This window comes from Schistocerca americana, unplaced genomic scaffold (genome assembly GCF_021461395.2).
Source record: "Schistocerca americana isolate TAMUIC-IGC-003095 unplaced genomic scaffold, iqSchAmer2.1 HiC_scaffold_282, whole genome shotgun sequence".
Taxonomy (NCBI): domain Eukaryota; kingdom Metazoa; phylum Arthropoda; class Insecta; order Orthoptera; family Acrididae; genus Schistocerca; species Schistocerca americana.
This window is the reverse complement of record NW_025725997.1, coordinates 94,766-110,721: the sequence shown is the minus strand read 5'-3', so window position 1 is coordinate 110,721 and position 15,956 is coordinate 94,766. Positions and strand designations below refer to the sequence as shown.

General features: G+C 53.0%; 54 non-coding genes across 54 annotated transcripts; 21 read left to right on the top strand and 33 right to left on the bottom strand.

Annotated features, from left to right (window-relative positions):
- The first annotated feature begins 26 nt into the window (after positions 1-26).
- Trnam-cau lies at positions 27-98 on the top strand. Its single transcript has one exon. It is a non-coding gene; the product is annotated as a tRNA-Met (tRNA).
- A 245-nt stretch (positions 99-343) lies between these two features.
- On the bottom strand, positions 344-415 carry Trnad-guc. The gene has a single exon. It is a non-coding gene; the product is annotated as a tRNA-Asp (tRNA).
- A 107-nt stretch (positions 416-522) lies between these two features.
- Trnad-guc lies at positions 523-594 on the bottom strand. Its single transcript has one exon. It is a non-coding gene; the product is annotated as a tRNA-Asp (tRNA).
- A 107-nt stretch (positions 595-701) lies between these two features.
- Trnai-uau lies at positions 702-793 on the bottom strand. Its single transcript is given in 2 exon segments — positions 702-737; positions 756-793. It is a non-coding gene; the product is annotated as a tRNA-Ile (tRNA).
- Positions 794-1,171: 378 nt separating this feature from the next.
- Positions 1,172-1,244, top strand: Trnar-acg. Its single transcript has one exon. It is a non-coding gene; the product is annotated as a tRNA-Arg (tRNA).
- Positions 1,245-1,531: 287 nt separating this feature from the next.
- On the top strand, positions 1,532-1,603 carry Trnam-cau. The gene has a single exon. It is a non-coding gene; the product is annotated as a tRNA-Met (tRNA).
- A 245-nt stretch (positions 1,604-1,848) lies between these two features.
- Trnad-guc lies at positions 1,849-1,920 on the bottom strand. Its single transcript has one exon. It is a non-coding gene; the product is annotated as a tRNA-Asp (tRNA).
- A 107-nt stretch (positions 1,921-2,027) lies between these two features.
- Positions 2,028-2,099, bottom strand: Trnad-guc. The gene has a single exon. It is a non-coding gene; the product is annotated as a tRNA-Asp (tRNA).
- A 107-nt stretch (positions 2,100-2,206) lies between these two features.
- Positions 2,207-2,298, bottom strand: Trnai-uau. Its single transcript is given in 2 exon segments — positions 2,207-2,242; positions 2,261-2,298. It is a non-coding gene; the product is annotated as a tRNA-Ile (tRNA).
- A 378-nt stretch (positions 2,299-2,676) lies between these two features.
- Positions 2,677-2,749, top strand: Trnar-acg. Its single transcript has one exon. It is a non-coding gene; the product is annotated as a tRNA-Arg (tRNA).
- Positions 2,750-3,036: 287 nt separating this feature from the next.
- Trnam-cau lies at positions 3,037-3,108 on the top strand. The gene has a single exon. It is a non-coding gene; the product is annotated as a tRNA-Met (tRNA).
- A 245-nt stretch (positions 3,109-3,353) lies between these two features.
- Trnad-guc lies at positions 3,354-3,425 on the bottom strand. Its single transcript has one exon. It is a non-coding gene; the product is annotated as a tRNA-Asp (tRNA).
- A 107-nt stretch (positions 3,426-3,532) lies between these two features.
- Positions 3,533-3,604, bottom strand: Trnad-guc. The gene has a single exon. It is a non-coding gene; the product is annotated as a tRNA-Asp (tRNA).
- Positions 3,605-3,711: 107 nt separating this feature from the next.
- On the bottom strand, positions 3,712-3,803 carry Trnai-uau. The gene is given in 2 exon segments: positions 3,712-3,747; positions 3,766-3,803. It is a non-coding gene; the product is annotated as a tRNA-Ile (tRNA).
- A 378-nt stretch (positions 3,804-4,181) lies between these two features.
- Positions 4,182-4,254, top strand: Trnar-acg. Its single transcript has one exon. It is a non-coding gene; the product is annotated as a tRNA-Arg (tRNA).
- Positions 4,255-4,541: 287 nt separating this feature from the next.
- On the top strand, positions 4,542-4,613 carry Trnam-cau. The gene has a single exon. It is a non-coding gene; the product is annotated as a tRNA-Met (tRNA).
- A 245-nt stretch (positions 4,614-4,858) lies between these two features.
- On the bottom strand, positions 4,859-4,930 carry Trnad-guc. The gene has a single exon. It is a non-coding gene; the product is annotated as a tRNA-Asp (tRNA).
- Positions 4,931-5,037: 107 nt separating this feature from the next.
- On the bottom strand, positions 5,038-5,109 carry Trnad-guc. Its single transcript has one exon. It is a non-coding gene; the product is annotated as a tRNA-Asp (tRNA).
- A 107-nt stretch (positions 5,110-5,216) lies between these two features.
- Trnai-uau lies at positions 5,217-5,308 on the bottom strand. The gene is given in 2 exon segments: positions 5,217-5,252; positions 5,271-5,308. It is a non-coding gene; the product is annotated as a tRNA-Ile (tRNA).
- Positions 5,309-5,686: 378 nt separating this feature from the next.
- Positions 5,687-5,759, top strand: Trnar-acg. Its single transcript has one exon. It is a non-coding gene; the product is annotated as a tRNA-Arg (tRNA).
- A 287-nt stretch (positions 5,760-6,046) lies between these two features.
- Trnam-cau lies at positions 6,047-6,118 on the top strand. Its single transcript has one exon. It is a non-coding gene; the product is annotated as a tRNA-Met (tRNA).
- Positions 6,119-6,363: 245 nt separating this feature from the next.
- On the bottom strand, positions 6,364-6,435 carry Trnad-guc. The gene has a single exon. It is a non-coding gene; the product is annotated as a tRNA-Asp (tRNA).
- Positions 6,436-6,542: 107 nt separating this feature from the next.
- Trnad-guc lies at positions 6,543-6,614 on the bottom strand. The gene has a single exon. It is a non-coding gene; the product is annotated as a tRNA-Asp (tRNA).
- A 107-nt stretch (positions 6,615-6,721) lies between these two features.
- Positions 6,722-6,813, bottom strand: Trnai-uau. The gene is given in 2 exon segments: positions 6,722-6,757; positions 6,776-6,813. It is a non-coding gene; the product is annotated as a tRNA-Ile (tRNA).
- Positions 6,814-7,191: 378 nt separating this feature from the next.
- Trnar-acg lies at positions 7,192-7,264 on the top strand. The gene has a single exon. It is a non-coding gene; the product is annotated as a tRNA-Arg (tRNA).
- Positions 7,265-7,551: 287 nt separating this feature from the next.
- Positions 7,552-7,623, top strand: Trnam-cau. The gene has a single exon. It is a non-coding gene; the product is annotated as a tRNA-Met (tRNA).
- Positions 7,624-7,868: 245 nt separating this feature from the next.
- On the bottom strand, positions 7,869-7,940 carry Trnad-guc. The gene has a single exon. It is a non-coding gene; the product is annotated as a tRNA-Asp (tRNA).
- A 107-nt stretch (positions 7,941-8,047) lies between these two features.
- Positions 8,048-8,119, bottom strand: Trnad-guc. The gene has a single exon. It is a non-coding gene; the product is annotated as a tRNA-Asp (tRNA).
- A 107-nt stretch (positions 8,120-8,226) lies between these two features.
- Positions 8,227-8,318, bottom strand: Trnai-uau. Its single transcript is given in 2 exon segments — positions 8,227-8,262; positions 8,281-8,318. It is a non-coding gene; the product is annotated as a tRNA-Ile (tRNA).
- A 378-nt stretch (positions 8,319-8,696) lies between these two features.
- Positions 8,697-8,769, top strand: Trnar-acg. Its single transcript has one exon. It is a non-coding gene; the product is annotated as a tRNA-Arg (tRNA).
- Positions 8,770-9,056: 287 nt separating this feature from the next.
- On the top strand, positions 9,057-9,128 carry Trnam-cau. The gene has a single exon. It is a non-coding gene; the product is annotated as a tRNA-Met (tRNA).
- Positions 9,129-9,373: 245 nt separating this feature from the next.
- On the bottom strand, positions 9,374-9,445 carry Trnad-guc. Its single transcript has one exon. It is a non-coding gene; the product is annotated as a tRNA-Asp (tRNA).
- A 107-nt stretch (positions 9,446-9,552) lies between these two features.
- Trnad-guc lies at positions 9,553-9,624 on the bottom strand. The gene has a single exon. It is a non-coding gene; the product is annotated as a tRNA-Asp (tRNA).
- Positions 9,625-9,731: 107 nt separating this feature from the next.
- Positions 9,732-9,823, bottom strand: Trnai-uau. The gene is given in 2 exon segments: positions 9,732-9,767; positions 9,786-9,823. It is a non-coding gene; the product is annotated as a tRNA-Ile (tRNA).
- A 378-nt stretch (positions 9,824-10,201) lies between these two features.
- Trnar-acg lies at positions 10,202-10,274 on the top strand. The gene has a single exon. It is a non-coding gene; the product is annotated as a tRNA-Arg (tRNA).
- A 287-nt stretch (positions 10,275-10,561) lies between these two features.
- On the top strand, positions 10,562-10,633 carry Trnam-cau. Its single transcript has one exon. It is a non-coding gene; the product is annotated as a tRNA-Met (tRNA).
- A 245-nt stretch (positions 10,634-10,878) lies between these two features.
- Positions 10,879-10,950, bottom strand: Trnad-guc. Its single transcript has one exon. It is a non-coding gene; the product is annotated as a tRNA-Asp (tRNA).
- Positions 10,951-11,057: 107 nt separating this feature from the next.
- Positions 11,058-11,129, bottom strand: Trnad-guc. The gene has a single exon. It is a non-coding gene; the product is annotated as a tRNA-Asp (tRNA).
- Positions 11,130-11,236: 107 nt separating this feature from the next.
- Positions 11,237-11,328, bottom strand: Trnai-uau. Its single transcript is given in 2 exon segments — positions 11,237-11,272; positions 11,291-11,328. It is a non-coding gene; the product is annotated as a tRNA-Ile (tRNA).
- A 378-nt stretch (positions 11,329-11,706) lies between these two features.
- On the top strand, positions 11,707-11,779 carry Trnar-acg. The gene has a single exon. It is a non-coding gene; the product is annotated as a tRNA-Arg (tRNA).
- Positions 11,780-12,066: 287 nt separating this feature from the next.
- Positions 12,067-12,138, top strand: Trnam-cau. The gene has a single exon. It is a non-coding gene; the product is annotated as a tRNA-Met (tRNA).
- Positions 12,139-12,383: 245 nt separating this feature from the next.
- Positions 12,384-12,455, bottom strand: Trnad-guc. The gene has a single exon. It is a non-coding gene; the product is annotated as a tRNA-Asp (tRNA).
- Positions 12,456-12,562: 107 nt separating this feature from the next.
- Trnad-guc lies at positions 12,563-12,634 on the bottom strand. Its single transcript has one exon. It is a non-coding gene; the product is annotated as a tRNA-Asp (tRNA).
- Positions 12,635-12,741: 107 nt separating this feature from the next.
- On the bottom strand, positions 12,742-12,833 carry Trnai-uau. The gene is given in 2 exon segments: positions 12,742-12,777; positions 12,796-12,833. It is a non-coding gene; the product is annotated as a tRNA-Ile (tRNA).
- A 378-nt stretch (positions 12,834-13,211) lies between these two features.
- On the top strand, positions 13,212-13,284 carry Trnar-acg. The gene has a single exon. It is a non-coding gene; the product is annotated as a tRNA-Arg (tRNA).
- Positions 13,285-13,571: 287 nt separating this feature from the next.
- Positions 13,572-13,643, top strand: Trnam-cau. Its single transcript has one exon. It is a non-coding gene; the product is annotated as a tRNA-Met (tRNA).
- A 245-nt stretch (positions 13,644-13,888) lies between these two features.
- On the bottom strand, positions 13,889-13,960 carry Trnad-guc. The gene has a single exon. It is a non-coding gene; the product is annotated as a tRNA-Asp (tRNA).
- Positions 13,961-14,067: 107 nt separating this feature from the next.
- Positions 14,068-14,139, bottom strand: Trnad-guc. The gene has a single exon. It is a non-coding gene; the product is annotated as a tRNA-Asp (tRNA).
- A 107-nt stretch (positions 14,140-14,246) lies between these two features.
- Trnai-uau lies at positions 14,247-14,338 on the bottom strand. The gene is given in 2 exon segments: positions 14,247-14,282; positions 14,301-14,338. It is a non-coding gene; the product is annotated as a tRNA-Ile (tRNA).
- Positions 14,339-14,716: 378 nt separating this feature from the next.
- On the top strand, positions 14,717-14,789 carry Trnar-acg. Its single transcript has one exon. It is a non-coding gene; the product is annotated as a tRNA-Arg (tRNA).
- A 287-nt stretch (positions 14,790-15,076) lies between these two features.
- On the top strand, positions 15,077-15,148 carry Trnam-cau. Its single transcript has one exon. It is a non-coding gene; the product is annotated as a tRNA-Met (tRNA).
- A 245-nt stretch (positions 15,149-15,393) lies between these two features.
- Positions 15,394-15,465, bottom strand: Trnad-guc. The gene has a single exon. It is a non-coding gene; the product is annotated as a tRNA-Asp (tRNA).
- A 107-nt stretch (positions 15,466-15,572) lies between these two features.
- Positions 15,573-15,644, bottom strand: Trnad-guc. The gene has a single exon. It is a non-coding gene; the product is annotated as a tRNA-Asp (tRNA).
- Positions 15,645-15,751: 107 nt separating this feature from the next.
- On the bottom strand, positions 15,752-15,843 carry Trnai-uau. The gene is given in 2 exon segments: positions 15,752-15,787; positions 15,806-15,843. It is a non-coding gene; the product is annotated as a tRNA-Ile (tRNA).
- Between the last annotated feature and the right edge of the window lie 113 nt (positions 15,844-15,956).

Sequence of the window (15,956 nt, the reverse complement as noted above, 5' to 3'; positions counted from 1 at the left end):
GGCGAAGAGCCGGCGCTACCCCAGGCAGCAGAGTGGCGCAGTGGAAGCGTGCTGGGCCCATAACCCAGAGGTCCGTGGATCGAAACCACGCTCTGCTAAAATTATTTCTTTTGCGGACTGTGCCGAGCTCGATTATTACGCCCACAGCGTCGGCTGGGGTGCTTTGATACAGCGTTAACAGCATTCCCCGCAATTCTGAAATGTGAAGAATGCGAGAACCACTTCCTAAGTTGTAGCATTTTTTAAGATTTTGCGCCAACTACACTCCACGATCGCAAAGTTAATGCTCTTACGACCCACATACGCGCAACACTCGAACAGGGTTGTGAGATAAAAATCGCATCTCCCCGGCGGGGAATCGAACCCCGGTCTCCCGCGTGACAGGCGGGGATACTAACCACTATACTACCGATGATGCGCTGTAGACAGGTGCCTGTGTGCGAGAGATATGGTGCTAGTAGCCGCAAACGACCTACACTAAGTTCAGCGAGTGATAGAGCAGCAATTAAAAATCGGATGTGCCTCCCCGGCGGGGAATCGAACCCCGGTCTCCCGCGTGACAGGCGGGGATACTAACCACTATACTACCGAGGAAGACGCAGCTAGCGTCTCGAATGCACAATTATGTTACTCAAATAGCTGATACATCTCAAACCTAGCCTCCTGTTGCTGTCAGAGACAGCTGCTAAGAAATAAAAGTATGCCCCAGGTGAGGCTCGAACTCACAACCCCGGCATTGCTCACGGCTACTGCCTTATAAGTACCGTGCGCTAACCAATTGCGCCACTGGGGCTACAACAGAGTGCTTTCAGTTAGCGGTATTCACTTTGCTGCAAACCAGTGGTGGCCACAGAAACATACGATCGCCACCTGATGCCATACTGCGACTTTGGCACCTGACTACCAATGCTTCGTGCTATTCTTGTTTCATATGCTACGCTTACATGCACATCAACCGGCTCTCGTCGTCGAGAAAACGTGGGAAAACGCGCGCCTTGCCTTCTGCTACCTGTCGAACAGCGAGAGCAGATGCGTGGCAAGCTCTAAGCTCTGCAGGCGCACTGCGGCCACGCAGCTGCACGAAAGGTACCTTCCTTGGGAGCTTGCTCAGCCATGGAGAACACGTTTCTTAGCGAATTGCACTTGTCTCGTAGAAAGAAATGCTGCCACTGGCCCTGTGGCGCAACGGATAACGCGTCTGACTACGGATCAGAAGATTCCAGGTTCGAATCCTGGCAGGGTCGGCGTTTTGTTAGTTGCCGACGCGTAGCTGGGCAGTGGATTTCGTATGTCGCCGCACCGTGGAGTGCTTTGTTGCTCCTGTGCATCTCGCAGCTGCATGTCGAGTCGATCGTGGTAAATATCGCTGCCTGCAAGCGTCAGCGTAGCGTCAGTCGAGCAAAGTCGAGACAAGTCAAGCTGAGAGCTGTAGGACATGATACGCAATTAAATACAGGCGTGTGAAAGCGACGCAGACAACACTTTCCAAGTGTCCCACGTCACGTGGCGAAGAGCCGGCGCTACCCCAGGCAGCAGAGTGGCGCAGTGGAAGCGTGCTGGGCCCATAACCCAGAGGTCCGTGGATCGAAACCACGCTCTGCTAAAATTATTTCTTTTGCGGACTGTGCCGAGCTCGATTATTACGCCCACAGCGTCGGCTGGGGTGCTTTGATACAGCGTTAACAGCATTCCCCGCAATTCTGAAATGTGAAGAATGCGAGAACCACTTCCTAAGTTGTAGCATTTTTTAAGATTTTGCGCCAACTACACTCCACGATCGCAAAGTTAATGCTCTTACGACCCACATACGCGCAACACTCGAACAGGGTTGTGAGATAAAAATCGCATCTCCCCGGCGGGGAATCGAACCCCGGTCTCCCGCGTGACAGGCGGGGATACTAACCACTATACTACCGATGATGCGCTGTAGACAGGTGCCTGTGTGCGAGAGATATGGTGCTAGTAGCCGCAAACGACCTACACTAAGTTCAGCGAGTGATAGAGCAGCAATTAAAAATCGGATGTGCCTCCCCGGCGGGGAATCGAACCCCGGTCTCCCGCGTGACAGGCGGGGATACTAACCACTATACTACCGAGGAAGACGCAGCTAGCGTCTCGAATGCACAATTATGTTACTCAAATAGCTGATACATCTCAAACCTAGCCTCCTGTTGCTGTCAGAGACAGCTGCTAAGAAATAAAAGTATGCCCCAGGTGAGGCTCGAACTCACAACCCCGGCATTGCACACGGCTACTGCCTTATAAGTACCGTGCGCTAACCAATTGCGCCACTGGGGCTACAACAGAGTGCTTTCAGTTAGCGGTATTCACTTTGCTGCAAACCAGTGGTGGCCACAGAAACATACGATCGCCACCTGATGCCATACTGCGACTTTGGCACCTGACTACCAATGCTTCGTGCTATTCTTGTTTCATATGCTACGCTTACATGCACATCAACCGGCTCTCGTCGTCGAGAAAACGTGGGAAAACGCGCGCCTTGCCTTCTGCTACCTGTCGAACAGCGAGAGCAGATGCGTGGCAAGCTCTAAGCTCTGCAGGCGCACTGCGGCCACGCAGCTGCACGAAAGGTACCTTCCTTGGGAGCTTGCTCAGCCATGGAGAACACGTTTCTTAGCGAATTGCACTTGTCTCGTAGAAAGAAATGCTGCCACTGGCCCTGTGGCGCAACGGATAACGCGTCTGACTACGGATCAGAAGATTCCAGGTTCGAATCCTGGCAGGGTCGGCGTTTTGTTAGTTGCCGACGCGTAGCTGGGCAGTGGATTTCGTATGTCGCCGCACCGTGGAGTGCTTTGTTGCTCCTGTGCATCTCGCAGCTGCATGTCGAGTCGATCGTGGTAAATATCGCTGCCTGCAAGCGTCAGCGTAGCGTCAGTCGAGCAAAGTCGAGACAAGTCAAGCTGAGAGCTGTAGGAGATGATACGCAATTAAATACAGGCGTGTGAAAGCGACGCAGACAACACTTTCCAAGTGTCCCACGTCACGTGGCGAAGAGCCGGCGCTACCCCAGGCAGCAGAGTGGCGCAGTGGAAGCGTGCTGGGCCCATAACCCAGAGGTCCGTGGATCGAAACCACGCTCTGCTAAAATTATTTCTTTTGCGGACTGTGCCGAGCTCGATTATTACGCCCACAGCGTCGGCTGGGGTGCTTTGATACAGCGTTAACAGCATTCCCCGCAATTCTGAAATGTGAAGAATGCGAGAACCACTTCCTAAGTTGTAGCATTTTTTAAGATTTTGCGCCAACTACACTCCACGATCGCAAAGTTAATGCTCTTACGACCCACATACGCGCAACACTCGAACAGGGTTGTGAGATAAAAATCGCATCTCCCCGGCGGGGAATCGAACCCCGGTCTCCCGCGTGACAGGCGGGGATACTAACCACTATACTACCGAGGATGCGCTGTAGACAGGTGCCTGTGTGCGAGAGATATGGTGCTAGTAGCCGCAAACGACCTACACTAAGTTCAGCGAGTGATAGAGCAGCAATTAAAAATCGGATGTGCCTCCCCGGCGGGGAATCGAACCCCGGTCTCCCGCGTGACAGGCGGGGATACTAACCACTATACTACCGAGGAAGACGCAGCTAGCGTCTCGAATGCACAATTATGTTACTCAAATAGCTGATACATCTCAAACCTAGCCTCCTGTTGCTGTCAGAGACAGCTGCTAAGAAATAAAAGTATGCCCCAGGTGAGGCTCGAACTCACAACCCCGGCATTGCACACGGCTACTGCCTTATAAGTACCATGCGCTAACCAATTGCGCCACTGGGGCTACAACAGAGTGCTTTCAGTTAGCGGTATTCACTTTGCTGCAAACCAGTGGTGGCCACAGAAACATACGATCGCCACCTGATGCCATACTGCGACTTTGGCACCTGACTACCAATGCTTCGTGCTATTCTTGTTTCATATGCTACGCTTACATGCACATCAACCGGCTCTCGTCGTCGAGAAAACGTGGGAAAACGCGCGCCTTGCCTTCTGCTACCTGTCGAACAGCGAGAGCAGATGCGTGGCAAGCTCTAAGCTCTGCAGGCGCACTGCGGCCACGCAGCTGCACGAAAGGTACCTTCCTTGGGAGCTTGCTCAGCCATGGAGAACACGTTTCTTAGCGAATTGCACTTGTCTCGTAGAAAGAAATGCTGCCACTGGCCCTGTGGCGCAACGGATAACGCGTCTGACTACGGATCAGAAGATTCCAGGTTCGAATCCTGGCAGGGTCGGCGTTTTGTTAGTTGCCGACGCGTAGCTGGGCAGTGGATTTCGTATGTCGCCGCACCGTGGAGTGCTTTGTTGCTCCTGTGCATCTCGCAGCTGCATGTCGAGTCGATCGTGGTAAATATCGCTGCCTGCAAGCGTCAGCGTAGCGTCAGTCGAGCAAAGTCGAGACAAGTCAAGCTGAGAGCTGTAGGACATGATACGCAATTAAATACAGGCGTGTGAAAGCGACGCAGACAACACTTTCCAAGTGTCCCACGTCACGTGGCGAAGAGCCGGCGCTACCCCAGGCAGCAGAGTGGCGCAGTGGAAGCGTGCTGGGCCCATAACCCAGAGGTCCGTGGATCGAAACCACGCTCTGCTAAAATTATTTCTTTTGCGGACTGTGCCGAGCTCGATTATTACGCCCACAGCGTCGGCTGGGGTGCTTTGATACAGCGTTAACAGCATTCCCCGCAATTCTGAAATGTGAAGAATGCGAGAACCACTTCCTAAGTTGTAGCATTTTTTAAGATTTTGCGCCAACTACACTCCACGATCGCAAAGTTAATGCTCTTACGACCCACATACGCGCAACACTCGAACAGGGTTGTGAGATAAAAATCGCATCTCCCCGGCGGGGAATCGAACCCCGGTCTCCCGCGTGACAGGCGGGGATACTAACCACTATACTACCGAGGATGCGCTGTAGACAGGTGCCTGTGTGCGAGAGATATGGTGCTAGTAGCCGCAAACGACCTACACTAAGTTCAGCGAGTGATAGAGCAGCAATTAAAAATCGGATGTGCCTCCCCGGCGGGGAATCGAACCCCGGTCTCCCGCGTGACAGGCGGGGATACTAACCACTATACTACCGAGGAAGACGCAGCTAGCGTCTCGAATGCACAATTATGTTACTCAAATAGCTGATACATCTCAAACCTAGCCTCCTGTTGCTGTCAGAGACAGCTGCTAAGAAATAAAAGTATGCCCCAGGTGAGGCTCGAACTCACAACCCCGGCATTGCACACGGCTACTGCCTTATAAGTACCATGCGCTAACCAATTGCGCCACTGGGGCTACAACAGAGTGCTTTCAGTTAGCGGTATTCACTTTGCTGCAAACCAGTGGTGGCCACAGAAACATACGATCGCCACCTGATGCCATACTGCGACTTTGGCACCTGACTACCAATGCTTCGTGCTATTCTTGTTTCATATGCTACGCTTACATGCACATCAACCGGCTCTCGTCGTCGAGAAAACGTGGGAAAACGCGCGCCTTGCCTTCTGCTACCTGTCGAACAGCGAGAGCAGATGCGTGGCAAGCTCTAAGCTCTGCAGGCGCACTGCGGCCACGCAGCTGCACGAAAGGTACCTTCCTTGGGAGCTTGCTCAGCCATGGAGAACACGTTTCTTAGCGAATTGCACTTGTCTCGTAGAAAGAAATGCTGCCACTGGCCCTGTGGCGCAACGGATAACGCGTCTGACTACGGATCAGAAGATTCCAGGTTCGAATCCTGGCAGGGTCGGCGTTTTGTTAGTTGCCGACGCGTAGCTGGGCAGTGGATTTCGTATGTCGCCGCACCGTGGAGTGCTTTGTTGCTCCTGTGCATCTCGCAGCTGCATGTCGAGTCGATCGTGGTAAATATCGCTGCCTGCAAGCGTCAGCGTAGCGTCAGTCGAGCAAAGTCGAGACAAGTCAAGCTGAGAGCTGTAGGAGATGATACGCAATTAAATACAGGCGTGTGAAAGCGACGCAGACAACACTTTCCAAGTGTCCCACGTCACGTGGCGAAGAGCCGGCGCTACCCCAGGCAGCAGAGTGGCGCAGTGGAAGCGTGCTGGGCCCATAACCCAGAGGTCCGTGGATCGAAACCACGCTCTGCTAAAATTATTTCTTTTGCGGACTGTGCCGAGCTCGATTATTACGCCCACAGCGTCGGCTGGGGTGCTTTGATACAGCGTTAACAGCATTCCCCGCAATTCTGAAATGTGAAGAATGCGAGAACCACTTCCTAAGTTGTAGCATTTTTTAAGATTTTGCGCCAACTACACTCCACGATCGCAAAGTTAATGCTCTTACGACCCACATACGCGCAACACTCGAACAGGGTTGTGAGATAAAAATCGCATCTCCCCGGCGGGGAATCGAACCCCGGTCTCCCGCGTGACAGGCGGGGATACTAACCACTATACTACCGAGGATGCGCTGTAGACAGGTGCCTGTGTGCGAGAGATATGGTGCTAGTAGCCGCAAACGACCTACACTAAGTTCAGCGAGTGATAGAGCAGCAATTAAAAATCGGATGTGCCTCCCCGGCGGGGAATCGAACCCCGGTCTCCCGCGTGACAGGCGGGGATACTAACCACTATACTACCGAGGAAGACGCAGCTAGCGTCTCGAATGCACAATTATGTTACTCAAATAGCTGATACATCTCAAACCTAGCCTCCTGTTGCTGTCAGAGACAGCTGCTAAGAAATAAAAGTATGCCCCAGGTGAGGCTCGAACTCACAACCCCGGCATTGCACACGGCTACTGCCTTATAAGTACCATGCGCTAACCAATTGCGCCACTGGGGCTACAACAGAGTGCTTTCAGTTAGCGGTATTCACTTTGCTGCAAACCAGTGGTGGCCACAGAAACATACGATCGCCACCTGATGCCATACTGCGACTTTGGCACCTGACTACCAATGCTTCGTGCTATTCTTGTTTCATATGCTACGCTTACATGCACATCAACCGGCTCTCGTCGTCGAGAAAACGTGGGAAAACGCGCGCCTTGCCTTCTGCTACCTGTCGAACAGCGAGAGCAGATGCGTGGCAAGCTCTAAGCTCTGCAGGCGCACTGCGGCCACGCAGCTGCACGAAAGGTACCTTCCTTGGGAGCTTGCTCAGCCATGGAGAACACGTTTCTTAGCGAATTGCACTTGTCTCGTAGAAAGAAATGCTGCCACTGGCCCTGTGGCGCAACGGATAACGCGTCTGACTACGGATCAGAAGATTCCAGGTTCGAATCCTGGCAGGGTCGGCGTTTTGTTAGTTGCCGACGCGTAGCTGGGCAGTGGATTTCGTATGTCGCCGCACCGTGGAGTGCTTTGTTGCTCCTGTGCATCTCGCAGCTGCATGTCGAGTCGATCGTGGTAAATATCGCTGCCTGCAAGCGTCAGCGTAGCGTCAGTCGAGCAAAGTCGAGACAAGTCAAGCTGAGAGCTGTAGGAGATGATACGCAATTAAATACAGGCGTGTGAAAGCGACGCAGACAACACTTTCCAAGTGTCCCACGTCACGTGGCGAAGAGCCGGCGCTACCCCAGGCAGCAGAGTGGCGCAGTGGAAGCGTGCTGGGCCCATAACCCAGAGGTCCGTGGATCGAAACCACGCTCTGCTAAAATTATTTCTTTTGCGGACTGTGCCGAGCTCGATTATTACGCCCACAGCGTCGGCTGGGGTGCTTTGATACAGCGTTAACAGCATTCCCCGCAATTCTGAAATGTGAAGAATGCGAGAACCACTTCCTAAGTTGTAGCATTTTTTAAGATTTTGCGCCAACTACACTCCACGATCGCAAAGTTAATGCTCTTACGACCCACATACGCGCAACACTCGAACAGGGTTGTGAGATAAAAATCGCATCTCCCCGGCGGGGAATCGAACCCCGGTCTCCCGCGTGACAGGCGGGGATACTAACCACTATACTACCGAGGATGCGCTGTAGACAGGTGCCTGTGTGCGAGAGATATGGTGCTAGTAGCCGCAAACGACCTACACTAAGTTCAGCGAGTGATAGAGCAGCAATTAAAAATCGGATGTGCCTCCCCGGCGGGGAATCGAACCCCGGTCTCCCGCGTGACAGGCGGGGATACTAACCACTATACTACCGAGGAAGACGCAGCTAGCGTCTCGAATGCACAATTATGTTACTCAAATAGCTGATACATCTCAAACCTAGCCTCCTGTTGCTGTCAGAGACAGCTGCTAAGAAATAAAAGTATGCCCCAGGTGAGGCTCGAACTCACAACCCCGGCATTGCACACGGCTACTGCCTTATAAGTACCGTGCGCTAACCAATTGCGCCACTGGGGCTACAACAGAGTGCTTTCAGTTAGCGGTATTCACTTTGCTGCAAACCAGTGGTGGCCACAGAAACATACGATCGCCACCTGATGCCATACTGCGACTTTGGCACCTGACTACCAATGCTTCGTGCTATTCTTGTTTCATATGCTACGCTTACATGCACATCAACCGGCTCTCGTCGTCGAGAAAACGTGGGAAAACGCGCGCCTTGCCTTCTGCTACCTGTCGAACAGCGAGAGCAGATGCGTGGCAAGCTCTAAGCTCTGCAGGCGCACTGCGGCCACGCAGCTGCACGAAAGGTACCTTCCTTGGGAGCTTGCTCAGCCATGGAGAACACGTTTCTTAGCGAATTGCACTTGTCTCGTAGAAAGAAATGCTGCCACTGGCCCTGTGGCGCAACGGATAACGCGTCTGACTACGGATCAGAAGATTCCAGGTTCGAATCCTGGCAGGGTCGGCGTTTTGTTAGTTGCCGACGCGTAGCTGGGCAGTGGATTTCGTATGTCGCCGCACCGTGGAGTGCTTTGTTGCTCCTGTGCATCTCGCAGCTGCATGTCGAGTCGATCGTGGTAAATATCGCTGCCTGCAAGCGTCAGCGTAGCGTCAGTCGAGCAAAGTCGAGACAAGTCAAGCTGAGAGCTGTAGGAGATGATACGCAATTAAATACAGGCGTGTGAAAGCGACGCAGACAACACTTTCCAAGTGTCCCACGTCACGTGGCGAAGAGCCGGCGCTACCCCAGGCAGCAGAGTGGCGCAGTGGAAGCGTGCTGGGCCCATAACCCAGAGGTCCGTGGATCGAAACCACGCTCTGCTAAAATTATTTCTTTTGCGGACTGTGCCGAGCTCGATTATTACGCCCACAGCGTCGGCTGGGGTGCTTTGATACAGCGTTAACAGCATTCCCCGCAATTCTGAAATGTGAAGAATGCGAGAACCACTTCCTAAGTTGTAGCATTTTTTAAGATTTTGCGCCAACTACACTCCACGATCGCAAAGTTAATGCTCTTACGACCCACATACGCGCAACACTCGAACAGGGTTGTGAGATAAAAATCGCATCTCCCCGGCGGGGAATCGAACCCCGGTCTCCCGCGTGACAGGCGGGGATACTAACCACTATACTACCGAGGATGCGCTGTAGACAGGTGCCTGTGTGCGAGAGATATGGTGCTAGTAGCCGCAAACGACCTACACTAAGTTCAGCGAGTGATAGAGCAGCAATTAAAAATCGGATGTGCCTCCCCGGCGGGGAATCGAACCCCGGTCTCCCGCGTGACAGGCGGGGATACTAACCACTATACTACCGAGGAAGACGCAGCTAGCGTCTCGAATGCACAATTATGGTACTCAAATAGCTGATACATCTCAAACCTAGCCTCCTGTTGCTGTCAGAGACAGCTGCTAAGAAATAAAAGTATGCCCCAGGTGAGGCTCGAACTCACAACCCCGGCATTGCACACGGCTACTGCCTTATAAGTACCGTGCGCTAACCAATTGCGCCACTGGGGCTACAACAGAGTGCTTTCAGTTAGCGGTATTCACTTTGCTGCAAACCAGTGGTGGCCACAGAAACATACGATCGCCACCTGATGCCATACTGCGACTTTGGCACCTGACTACCAATGCTTCGTGCTATTCTTGTTTCATATGCTACGCTTACATGCACATCAACCGGCTCTCGTCGTCGAGAAAACGTGGGAAAACGCGCGCCTTGCCTTCTGCTACCTGTCGAACAGCGAGAGCAGATGCGTGGCAAGCTCTAAGCTCTGCAGGCGCACTGCGGCCACGCAGCTGCACGAAAGGTACCTTCCTTGGGAGCTTGCTCAGCCATGGAGAACACGTTTCTTAGCGAATTGCACTTGTCTCGTAGAAAGAAATGCTGCCACTGGCCCTGTGGCGCAACGGATAACGCGTCTGACTACGGATCAGAAGATTCCAGGTTCGAATCCTGGCAGGGTCGGCGTTTTGTTAGTTGCCGACGCGTAGCTGGGCAGTGGATTTCGTATGTCGCCGCACCGTGGAGTGCTTTGTTGCTCCTGTGCATCTCGCAGCTGCATGTCGAGTCGATCGTGGTAAATATCGCTGCCTGCAAGCGTCAGCGTAGCGTCAGTCGAGCAAAGTCGAGACAAGTCAAGCTGAGAGCTGTAGGAGATGATACGCAATTAAATACAGGCGTGTGAAAGCGACGCAGACAACACTTTCCAAGTGTCCCACGTCACGTGGCGAAGAGCCGGCGCTACCCCAGGCAGCAGAGTGGCGCAGTGGAAGCGTGCTGGGCCCATAACCCAGAGGTCCGTGGATCGAAACCACGCTCTGCTAAAATTATTTCTTTTGCGGACTGTGCCGAGCTCGATTATTACGCCCACAGCGTCGGCTGGGGTGCTTTGATACAGCGTTAACAGCATTCCCCGCAATTCTGAAATGTGAAGAATGCGAGAACCACTTCCTAAGTTGTAGCATTTTTTAAGATTTTGCGCCAACTACACTCCACGATCGCAAAGTTAATGCTCTTACGACCCACATACGCGCAACACTCGAACAGGGTTGTGAGATAAAAATCGCATCTCCCCGGCGGGGAATCGAACCCCGGTCTCCCGCGTGACAGGCGGGGATACTAACCACTATACTACCGAGGATGCGCTGTAGACAGGTGCCTGTGTGCGAGAGATATGGTGCTAGTAGCCGCAAACGACCTACACTAAGTTCAGCGAGTGATAGAGCAGCAATTAAAAATCGGATGTGCCTCCCCGGCGGGGAATCGAACCCCGGTCTCCCGCGTGACAGGCGGGGATACTAACCACTATACTACCGAGGAAGACGCAGCTAGCGTCTCGAATGCACAATTATGTTACTCAAATAGCTGATACATCTCAAACCTAGCCTCCTGTTGCTGTCAGAGACAGCTGCTAAGAAATAAAAGTATGCCCCAGGTGAGGCTCGAACTCACAACCCCGGCATTGCACACGGCTACTGCCTTATAAGTACCGTGCGCTAACCAATTGCGCCACTGGGGCTACAACAGAGTGCTTTCAGTTAGCGGTATTCACTTTGCTGCAAACCAGTGGTGGCCACAGAAACATACGATCGCCACCTGATGCCATACTGCGACTTTGGCACCTGACTACCAATGCTTCGTGCTATTCTTGTTTCATATGCTACGCTTACATGCACATCAACCGGCTCTCGTCGTCGAGAAAACGTGGGAAAACGCGCGCCTTGCCTTCTGCTACCTGTCGAACAGCGAGAGCAGATGCGTGGCAAGCTCTAAGCTCTGCAGGCGCACTGCGGCCACGCAGCTGCACGAAAGGTACCTTCCTTGGGAGCTTGCTCAGCCATGGAGAACACGTTTCTTAGCGAATTGCACTTGTCTCGTAGAAAGAAATGCTGCCACTGGCCCTGTGGCGCAACGGATAACGCGTCTGACTACGGATCAGAAGATTCCAGGTTCGAATCCTGGCAGGGTCGGCGTTTTGTTAGTTGCCGACGCGTAGCTGGGCAGTGGATTTCGTATGTCGCCGCACCGTGGAGTGCTTTGTTGCTCCTGTGCATCTCGCAGCTGCATGTCGAGTCGATCGTGGTAAATATCGCTGCCTGCAAGCGTCAGCGTAGCGTCAGTCGAGCAAAGTCGAGACAAGTCAAGCTGAGAGCTGTAGGAGATGATACGCAATTAAATACAGGCGTGTGAAAGCGACGCAGACAACACTTTCCAAGTGTCCCACGTCACGTGGCGAAGAGCCGGCGCTACCCCAGGCAGCAGAGTGGCGCAGTGGAAGCGTGCTGGGCCCATAACCCAGAGGTCCGTGGATCGAAACCACGCTCTGCTAAAATTATTTCTTTTGCGGACTGTGCCGAGCTCGATTATTACGCCCACAGCGTCGGCTGGGGTGCTTTGATACAGCGTTAACAGCATTCCCCGCAATTCTGAAATGTGAAGAATGCGAGAACCACTTCCTAAGTTGTAGCATTTTTTAAGATTTTGCGCCAACTACACTCCACGATCGCAAAGTTAATGCTCTTACGACCCACATACGCGCAACACTCGAACAGGGTTGTGAGATAAAAATCGCATCTCCCCGGCGGGGAATCGAACCCCGGTCTCCCGCGTGACAGGCGGGGATACTAACCACTATACTACCGAGGATGCGCTGTAGACAGGTGCCTGTGTGCGAGAGATATGGTGCTAGTAGCCGCAAACGACCTACACTAAGTTCAGCGAGTGATAGAGCAGCAATTAAAAATCGGATGTGCCTCCCCGGCGGGGAATCGAACCCCGGTCTCCCGCGTGACAGGCGGGGATACTAACCACTATACTACCGAGGAAGACGCAGCTAGCGTCTCGAATGCACAATTATGTTACTCAAATAGCTGATACATCTCAAACCTAGCCTCCTGTTGCTGTCAGAGACAGCTGCTAAGAAATAAAAGTATGCCCCAGGTGAGGCTCGAACTCACAACCCCGGCATTGCACACGGCTACTGCCTTATAAGTACCGTGCGCTAACCAATTGCGCCACTGGGGCTACAACAGAGTGCTTTCAGTTAGCGGTATTCACTTTGCTGCAAACCAGTGGTGGCCACAGAAACATACGATCGCCACCTGATGCCATACTGCGACTTTGGCACCTGACTACCAATGCTTCGTGCTATTCTTGTTTCATATGCTACGCTTACATGCACATCAACCGGCTCTCGTCGTCGAGAAAACGTGGGAAAACGCGCGCCTTGCCTTCTGCTACCTGTCGAACAGCGAGAGCAGATGCGTGGCAAGCTCTAAGCTCTGCAGGCGCACTGCGGCCACGCAGCTGCACGAAAGGTACCTTCCTTGGGAGCTTGCTCAGCCATGGAGAACACGTTTCTTAGCGAATTGCACTTGTCTCGTAGAAAGAAATGCTGCCACTGGCCCTGTGGCGCAACGGATAACGCGTCTGACTACGGATCAGAAGATTCCAGGTTCGAATCCTGGCAGGGTCGGCGTTTTGTTAGTTGCCGACGCGTAGCTGGGCAGTGGATTTCGTATGTCGCCGCACCGTGGAGTGCTTTGTTGCTCCTGTGCATCTCGCAGCTGCATGTCGAGTCGATCGTGGTAAATATCGCTGCCTGCAAGCGTCAGCGTAGCGTCAGTCGAGCAAAGTCGAGACAAGTCAAGCTGAGAGCTGTAGGAGATGATACGCAATTAAATACAGGCGTGTGAAAGCGACGCAGACAACACTTTCCAAGTGTCCCACGTCACGTGGCGAAGAGCCGGCGCTACCCCAGGCAGCAGAGTGGCGCAGTGGAAGCGTGCTGGGCCCATAACCCAGAGGTCCGTGGATCGAAACCACGCTCTGCTAAAATTATTTCTTTTGCGGACTGTGCCGAGCTCGATTATTACGCCCACAGCGTCGGCTGGGGTGCTTTGATACAGCGTTAACAGCATTCCCCGCAATTCTGAAATGTGAAGAATGCGAGAACCACTTCCTAAGTTGTAGCATTTTTTAAGATTTTGCGCCAACTACACTCCACGATCGCAAAGTTAATGCTCTTACGACCCACATACGCGCAACACTCGAACAGGGTTGTGAGATAAAAATCGCATCTCCCCGGCGGGGAATCGAACCCCGGTCTCCCGCGTGACAGGCGGGGATACTAACCACTATACTACCGAGGATGCGCTGTAGACAGGTGCCTGTGTGCGAGAGATATGGTGCTAGTAGCCGCAAACGACCTACACTAAGTTCAGCGAGTGATAGAGCAGCAATTAAAAATCGGATGTGCCTCCCCGGCGGGGAATCGAACCCCGGTCTCCCGCGTGACAGGCGGGGATACTAACCACTATACTACCGAGGAAGACGCAGCTAGCGTCTCGAATGCACAATTATGTTACTCAAATAGCTGATACATCTCAAACCTAGCCTCCTGTTGCTGTCAGAGACAGCTGCTAAGAAATAAAAGTATGCCCCAGGTGAGGCTCGAACTCACAACCCCGGCATTGCACACGGCTACTGCCTTATAAGTACCGTGCGCTAACCAATTGCGCCACTGGGGCTACAACAGAGTGCTTTCAGTTAGCGGTATTCACTTTGCTGCAAACCAGTGGTGGCCACAGAAACATACGATCGCCACCTGATGCCATACTGCGACTTTGGCACCTGACTACCAATGCTTCGTGCTATTCTTGTTTCATATGCTACGCTTACATGCACATCAACCGGCTCTCGTCGTCGAGAAAACGTGGGAAAACGCGCGCCTTGCCTTCTGCTACCTGTCGAACAGCGAGAGCAGATGCGTGGCAAGCTCTAAGCTCTGCAGGCGCACTGCGGCCACGCAGCTGCACGAAAGGTACCTTCCTTGGGAGCTTGCTCAGCCATGGAGAACACGTTTCTTAGCGAATTGCACTTGTCTCGTAGAAAGAAATGCTGCCACTGGCCCTGTGGCGCAACGGATAACGCGTCTGACTACGGATCAGAAGATTCCAGGTTCGAATCCTGGCAGGGTCGGCGTTTTGTTAGTTGCCGACGCGTAGCTGGGCAGTGGATTTCGTATGTCGCCGCACCGTGGAGTGCTTTGTTGCTCCTGTGCATCTCGCAGCTGCATGTCGAGTCGATCGTGGTAAATATCGCTGCCTGCAAGCGTCAGCGTAGCGTCAGTCGAGCAAAGTCGAGACAAGTCAAGCTGAGAGCTGTAGGAGATGATACGCAATTAAATACAGGCGTGTGAAAGCGACGCAGACAACACTTTCCAAGTGTCCCACGTCACGTGGCGAAGAGCCGGCGCTACCCCAGGCAGCAGAGTGGCGCAGTGGAAGCGTGCTGGGCCCATAACCCAGAGGTCCGTGGATCGAAACCACGCTCTGCTAAAATTATTTCTTTTGCGGACTGTGCCGAGCTCGATTATTACGCCCACAGCGTCGGCTGGGGTGCTTTGATACAGCGTTAACAGCATTCCCCGCAATTCTGAAATGTGAAGAATGCGAGAACCACTTCCTAAGTTGTAGCATTTTTTAAGATTTTGCGCCAACTACACTCCACGATCGCAAAGTTAATGCTCTTACGACCCACATACGCGCAACACTCGAACAGGGTTGTGAGATAAAAATCGCATCTCCCCGGCGGGGAATCGAACCCCGGTCTCCCGCGTGACATGCGGGGATACTAACCACTATACTACCGAGGATGCGCTGTAGACAGGTGCCTGTGTGCGAGAGATATGGTGCTAGTAGCCGCAAACGACCTACACTAAGTTCAGCGAGTGATAGAGCAGCAATTAAAAATCGGATGTGCCTCCCCGGCGGGGAATCGAACCCCGGTCTCCCGCGTGACAGGCGGGGATACTAACCACTATACTACCGAGGAAGACGCAGCTAGCGTCTCGAATGCACAATTATGTTACTCAAATAGCTGATACATCTCAAACCTAGCCTCCTGTTGCTGTCAGAGACAGCTGCTAAGAAATAAAAGTATGCCCCAGGTGAGGCTCGAACTCACAACCCCGGCATTGCACACGGCTACTGCCTTATAAGTACCATGCGCTAACCAATTGCGCCACTGGGGCTACAACAGAGTGCTTTCAGTTAGCGGTATTCACTTTGCTGCAAACCAGTGGTGGCCACAGAAACATACGATCGCCACCTGATGCCATACTGCGACTTTGGCACCTGACTACCA